Genomic DNA, 8,021 nt, shown 5'->3' with positions numbered 1-8,021 from the left:
CCATATGTCAGCCAAGAGTAAAGAAATTAACCAGAACTGGACCTTATCTGAGCCACAAAATCTGTTTATAAATAAATATGAAGTAATTTCAGCCTTAATAAGCCTGTTAACTAGCAGAATCACTGAAGGAAAGAAAATAACAGAGAAAGAGATAAGCAGAAACACAAGAACTACAACTGACTTCAGCCACAACCTTAAATGAAATCAATTGAAGATAAAAGAAGACATTAAATCTCTGGAGATCTCACCAGAGGAGGATTAAACAACTCCACAAACTGCATTACCAGCTTCACTTATTACTAACCAGACTGACTTTATTTCTGTTGGACATCTACAAAAGTTTTATTGAGAATTAAGAAAGGTTTAACTCTAATGTGTGTCACCATAACAGTGATTAGCGTTTCCATTAGTTGCACTCTTATCTCTTATTTTATCTTTAGTCTTTTTTAGCTGCTGCGATGGTGTGTTTGTTAAACGCATTTGCAGCATCAAAGAAAGCTAAAGAGAATTGAGGTCAGGTGAATTGAGGTCAGGTGATGGCGGTTATCTGTTGATGATTTTATAATCCTCATGAAACATGCTGATTTGCTAATTTTTTTCAAAATCTAACAATGGTTTCATTATATATTCACATCACAAACCATGTGTTTCTCCAACATGAGGTCAAGCAATATTACAACAATCAGTTAGAAGTTTTTAACGATTATAAAGAATTCAATCTATGACGCCACACACAGACATCAACAATCAGCACATGAATCTCAACAATGGTGACAATCAAATGTACCTTGCTGCAATGCATGCTGGGTATTAGCATAGTACAAAACTCCCAGCATGCATTGCAACATGTATAAATTATGCAGCTGAATTGTCCTATTATTTTGTTTAATTCTAAATATTTGCTTATATTTTGCTGTAGTTTTTGTTGTGACAGTAGCTTTTCAGTGAAGTTCTGAATTGATCAGTTTATCTAAATATTTTTGACTGTAACCATTATTGAGATTCATGTGTTGATTGTTTATATCTGTGTGTGTCAGCATAGGTTAAGTTTTTTAAACTCATGTTTGTTAAAAGATTTTAACTGATTGTTATAATACTGCTGGATCTCATGCGGCAGAAACACAGGGTTTGTAATATGAATGTATTACTGGAACAACATAATTGTTCGATTAAAAAAAAAACATCAATGAACCAGTGTACTTCATGATGATTAAAAAACCATCAACAGATAACAGCCGACACTTGATATCATGTCACTCTAGCTTTCTTTGAAGCTGCAAATGTGTTTAACAAACACACCCATCACAGCAGCCAAAAAAAACAAACTATATAATAAGAGATAAGAGCCCAACTAATGGAAACACTAATCACTGTTATGGTGAAACACATTAGAGTTAAACCTCTGTTAATTCTCAATAAAAAACTTTTGTAGATGTCTAACATAAATAAAGTCAATCTGGTTAGTAATAAGAGAAGCTGGTAAAGCTGTTTGTGGAGTAGTTTAATCCTCCTATGCTGAGATCTCCAGAGATTTAATGTCTTCTTTTATCTTCAGTTGATTTCATCTAAGGTTGTGGCTGAAGTCAGTTGTAGTTCTTGTGTTTCTGCTCTTCGGTTTTTCTGTTCTCTTCTTTCCTTCAGTGATTCTGCTTGTTAACAGGCTTATTAAGGCTGAAATTACTTCATATTTAATACACACAAATTTTGTGGCTCAGATAAGGTCCAGTTCTGGTTAATTTCTTTACTCTTGGCTGACATATGGCATTGCTATGGCCTGCTTGTGGCTCAGTTCTAGCAAACAGGAGCGGTCCGCCCAAGTGCCATCATTCCACGCTACATGTGGGCCAGATCATCTTTCCATGGGTGCCATATGTGGGCCGGATCTGAGCCGACACAATGTCGCTATCTGGGGTGTGTGAAAATAATGGTTTTCTGCTATGCAATTTTTTGTTTCTAGACCATTATAACACAGAAACACGCAACTAAATTAACGAAATTAAAATTGTAATGAAAATCATTAGCACTGAACTGAAAGCCTTTAAAATTTTTAGTGATCAAATACCTAGACCAAAACGAAACTCCTTAAAAACTCTTTTCTCATTCTTTGCTTCTCTTTATTTTAGCTTTTGCTCTAGTTTACTGACATGATTCAGTTTTGCAATACTGGAAATATTGACCCTTGTACAGAATTTTTTCTTTTTTTTGATGTTTTATTTTGTAAATCACTTTGAATAAAAGTGTATGGTTCTGAATGATTAAATGGACTGTTACATTTTAAAGATTTAAAGAAAGTTTTGGCTGATTAGATTATCAATATATGTATATAATTTGGTCCATTTCAAAGAATTTATATTTAAGTACGTATTTCTGAAAAATAAAATAATTATTATTCAGTAATATCAACAGTAATTAATTATTTCTTGGAAGTATACTCTTGTGTAAAATGGTACCTTTTCAATTGGCATAGAAGTCAATTGCACTCTTTTATATATATATATATATATATATATATATATATATATATATATATATATATATATATATATATATATATATATATATATATATAATTTCTTTTTTTCAAATTAAATATTTCAATCTAAAGTCTTTTTCTGTGTAAATGTTCAATAATTATTATGTACTTAAAGTTTGTTTTATAGTTTGTCTGTAAAACCTCCACCTGTTCCATCTCTCTTCTAGATCTTCCTCTGGATTTTAAGTTCCAGAGATTCTCTTCAGATAAGCCCATCACTACATGTTATTACCCTAGACCTCCAGACTCACTGCTCAAATGGGAAGAGAACTAGCCCTGAACCCTCACGCCTGTCAGCATACACCAGGAGATTGTTTCACCAATACGTTCTGGAGCTTCACCACAGAGCTAGACCATCCATTTGTCCAATCAGTGATAAAGCTGTGTGAATGTAACACTCAGAGCACCCACAGTCTGTATTTTTTTCTCACCTCTTCCTGAATCACTACAGTATACACAGTATGAATTTGTGACTGTAAACGTGCTGAAATATCCATACATTGATCATTGGATGTAGGAGGAAGTGTCTCACCCAGCGTTGTGCACTCACTACCATTAAAATACTTTTAATGGTACAGAGAAAAAAATTTGAGCTGTGTTTTTTTTTTTTTTTAGCTTTGTTCTGTTTTTATAGCAGAAATGTTACATGAATGTTATATGGTTTGTTCTTGCAGCTGTTGTAAATGCTTTCTGAGAAAAGCAGGGACAAATTATATTGAATATTAATGCAATCAAGAAACAGCCATGGGTTCTTTGCTCCTTTTGGGATTGTTTGATGTTTTGAGAGTGTTGTAAACTGCAAGCTGTCAGATCTTGGCTGGTTAATTATAGAATAATGATATTTGTTTTACTTTCCATCATTTGATTATGATTTCAAGTACTTTGGTTTACTGTATTCTGCAGACATTTCTGTGACAAATGGGAAAATGGACATCATACTTTCAAGCGCCAGTGCTAAGAGTAATAGTGTACCCCCCCGCCCGTGACATTCAGCCAAGTATGGTGACCCATACTCAGAATTCGTGCTCTGCATTTAACCCATCCAAAGTGCACACACACAGCAGTGAACACACACACACACCGTGAACACACACCCATAGCAGTGGGCAGCAACCCTAAGCTTAGGAGTCAAACTCTCTAACCACTAGACCACAACTTCCCATTTGTTGTTATTTATTAAGGAGAGCGCATGCAGTTGCACATTCAGCTTTTCGCTTTGGAGCCGAGCCTTTCAGCTACCAGGCAAGAGTGGCATCAAGACAGGATTTTGGTGGACGAGTGTTGGTGTCATGGTGCATCAGCAGGGGTTGCCAGTGCTGCAAAGCGAAAAGCTGAATGTGCAACTGCATGCGTGCTGCATCTTCTACTCTGTGGTCATGCTGCAACTCCTCCTGGGCGCTTCGACACTTTTGTGTTCTAAAAGAGCAATTACTAAAAGAGCTCCATGAGTGACGTGGCATTGTTTTAAAGATGTCTTTCCACTCGTGCGTTTCTGGATGTGGTCGCTTCTTGGCTCCATCTGATGGTCATGATCACTGCATCATCTGGGCCTCGAGCACGCGGAGGCAGTGTTTGTGGATGAGTCACGTTCTCATTGCGGGAACATGACCGTTGCGATCACGGCTCCTTGTCAAACAAGGAGGAGTCCCCCTCCCCATGCCCCATTCTAGTTTCTCTGCACATATGAGGACTAGTTCGGCTCATGCCAGGGTAATCTGAGGGTCACAGTGAGGGCTTCCCCGCCTAGCAATTTGCATCGTACCCTCTGGTGTGCCGTAATGCTGATGCTGAAGTCTCGGACAGGGCGGGGCCCAGCACTTCACCTGGCCCACCAGCAGATGACCTAATGTCGATCACTGCATTGAGGGACGAGCTAGGCTCTGGAGATGAGGATTCGGCTGCGTTGCCTCCTTCTGGGAGAGTGGCGATTCCCCAGTCAGATCCAGAGCTGACTGCTAATGCTTGCCCGGTCCGCCAAGAGTGTCAGGCTGGATGATTGGGTCTTGGGTGTCCTGGAGGGGACCTTTTTCTGCCCCGAAACAGATCTAGTGCCTCCTCCGTCCTCAGTACCCTCAACAGGAGTGGGGGGCTAAGGAGTATGTGGAGATCCCCCCAGTTAAACAGACTATTGCCATGCAGCTTTGCCTGCAAAGCACTGCTGCCTGGCAAGGTAATCCGCGCTTCCCGTCCAAGTCCTGTAAGTTCTCGTCCGCTCTGATGGCCAAGGCTTATGGAGCTGCTGGACAGGCCGCCTCTGCCTTGCACACTTGCAGGTCTACCAGGCCAAGGCGCTAAAGCTGTTGCCCGAGGGTAGTTCTGACCTGGGTGTGATGCCGGAGCTGCGCACTGCGATGGACCTTGCCCTAAGGGTGACGAAAGTCACAGCGCTGTCCCTGGGTCAGACGATGTCCATTCTGGTGGTCAAGGAAAGCCACCTTTGGCTTACCTTGTCTGATATGAGGACTGGCCTCTTCTTGGACTCTCCGATCTCCAAGGCTGGCCTCTTCAGTGATTCACACTGGCCATGGTGTGGAGCTGGCACCAGGAGAGTGGCGCAGCCTGGAGTCTCAGGATCCTGCTCTTCAGGAGATGGTGATTACACTGCTCCTTCCCCTGGAGGATGGCCGGGAGGAGAATATTTTGTTTCCGTTTTGTTTTGTACCCAAAAATTCGCTGGGTCTCAAGAGGGCCAGGATGGCAGTGCACGAGGCGCAGCCTCAACACTCCTGTCCCCCTCTCCTTTCGCCAGTGGGTAGCAGGGCCCAGTTCGAGGATGCTCTGCCTTCTCACGCGCCCCCTGCCCAACCGTGGAGCCAGGTAGGAGTCGCACCACTCACTCAGACCCCACTCCGGGATGCTGTGCCTTCCGGGTCGGGTCCCTATGCTCCACCTCGCTGCCCCACTGCGGGTACGTTGGTGGTTCCCCTAGATCCGCTTGTTTGATTTCTGGGGGCCTGGCTAGCGCTTCCCAGACCGTCTCGCTGGCTCACGAGAACCATCAGATTTGCTTTTTGATTCAGTTCGCCCAGCATCCTCCCAAGTTCAGGGGCATCTGGTTCTCCTCTGTGCTGGACAAAGATGCTCCCATCTTGCAAGCAGAAATCGCTGTTTTGCTGGCGAAGGACGCAATAGAGCCAGTCCCTCAAGCCGAAATGAAGTCGGGTTTTACCAGTTTTATGGCCAATCCCGGACCTGTGGGTACATATCAGTACAAGGTCCTACCCTTCGGGCTGGCCCTGTCGCTTCGTGTCTTCACCAAGGTCGTGGCGGCACCCCTCGTTTCATTGAGGGAAGGAGGCGTTCATGTTCTCAACTACCTCGATGACTAGCTCATTTTGGTTACGTATGGCAACCCTTGTTCCCTGAAGTTCCTGACCAGGTCGTTCCATCGCCACAGTTGCTGTACCACCACTGTACGGCCAGTGGCGGATCTAGAGATTTTTTCCTGGGGTGGCAAAGGGGTGGCATGAGGTTTCAGGAGGGGGGCCATGGACATTATTCATAATTTAAAATGCTACGGTTGTCATTGAATGTGTTTTGTTCTCTACTCTACATTACATTACCTCTGATTCAATAAAGACTCAATGAAGTACCTTTTTAGTCAAACATTATTTTTGGATTTATTACAATATAGCATACAACAATTTAAAATGTACATAAGAATGTCATTCATAATCTCTCTCACACACATTCTCTCTCTCTCTAAACTGCTGATCACTTTAAACTGCTGATCACTTGAGGGCAAACATCAAAAACACAATTTTTTTTAGGCAAGACCTCAAAATCCACAGGAATTATGGAATTCATTTTAACTAAAGTTTGGGCATTTCAGCCCAAGATAAACATTTATGTGTGGTAAACCAGAGAGAAAACAGTCACGTTGTTGATAACAGGTGTCCATGTGAGTCAAACGTGCAGCATTTGTGCATCACCAGCTTATGACACCGCTTAAATATCTCAGTTTAATTTGGCATGTACATAATTTTTCAAAATTGGATAGTCATAGATGCTGGGAGAGTGGATACGTGGCATTTTTGTGACAGCAGTAGTTTAAACACACACAAAGAGCTAGATTAATGTTAGACCCTTATCTGACCTGACAATCATAGAAAAATTCGATGAGACAAAAAAGTATTGCGGATGTAAATAACGTAACAATGTGGTTGTTACAGGGTTAACTGTCTTCTTATGGACTTGGTGTCAAACTTGCCTCTAAACTCACTGCTAACTGCTTATCAACCCTCTTCTCCAAGTCACTGCATACTGTAGACAGATGTACTGTGCAGCCTGCCTAGGCTGCCCTGCTGCCACTGACTGGTGAAATTTTGCGGGGGTCGCTGCCGTGCTGGTGATGGGTGAAACCATTGTGACTGTGAGAGGGAGGGGATTCTACATAAATCAGCAACTTCTGTTTGAGAGGAGTTTGGTGCGTGTCTCCTTGGCCTTCAACGTGTAGGCTACGAACATAAAATATACTTAAAAATATTATCTGATTTATAAATGGGGTGGCAACAGGGGTAGCAAAACTGTATCCTAGGGATGGTAGCTGCCACCCTTTGCCACCCCATAGATCTGCCTCTGTGTACGGCTGAGGCACATCGTCTTGGCTCGCTCTCACTCGCTCTCCTTATATACCTGCGCTGCGGGGTGGGGTGTGCGATGCAAATCTTGCACGTCAACATTCATTGGCTTGTTAACACTAGAAGGCAATTCGTCTCTCTAGCGAGATCCCAATTCATCAGTCACTGATGTAACGTCTCTGCTCCCTCCTTCAGGGAACGAAGGTTACCATACGATCCAGTAAATGATGTGTTTATAATCAGACTGATCTGTTTAACTTGCAGACTTGACGATCCAGTTAGAGCAGTTCTCGAGATGGGAAAGTTCAGTTTCTCTCACAAAACTATTGTAAGACTTGAAATACTGCAAATAAATTCTATGTATGTTTGAGATGTTTCAAGGAAGAAAGTAAGTCACACAAGTTTGGAGCAACACAAGGCGAGTAATGAATTAATTTTCAGTTAGTCTTGGAAATGCATTTTGTTTCAGGTCCTCATTGTTAATGAAGGGAGGGGTGTTTTTTTATTATTTTATTTTTTTCTTCTCTGTGTATGTAATGTTATTGTAAAAAAAATGATGTGCTGCTGTTGCGTGATACTCATTGTAAACAGTCAGATTCTGTCATGCACAGGACAAGTGATTGTGTGTGTGCTGGTCCTGAGTTTTAATAATGATTTGTTTAAAACAATGTAAGTGGAATTGATGTTTTTATGTTGAGTGCTCTGATGAGGGTTCTGCAGTGGAAAGCTGTAATTGATGTGTTCAGTGTTAAAAACAAACTGCATGATAAAGGTTTTAGAGAGATGCCTAAAACTGAGTATTAAGTGACACTAAGCAGCTTCATCATGGGTACATAAGTGTGAAAATACTCATCATAAGCATGACCTGCTTCTCTCAAATTAAAAAGGAAATCTCTTCTTCTGTATGT

Source organism: Carassius carassius, chromosome 18 (genome assembly GCF_963082965.1).
Source record: "Carassius carassius chromosome 18, fCarCar2.1, whole genome shotgun sequence".
Taxonomy (NCBI): domain Eukaryota; kingdom Metazoa; phylum Chordata; class Actinopteri; order Cypriniformes; family Cyprinidae; genus Carassius; species Carassius carassius.
This window is presented reverse-complemented; position numbering follows the sequence as displayed.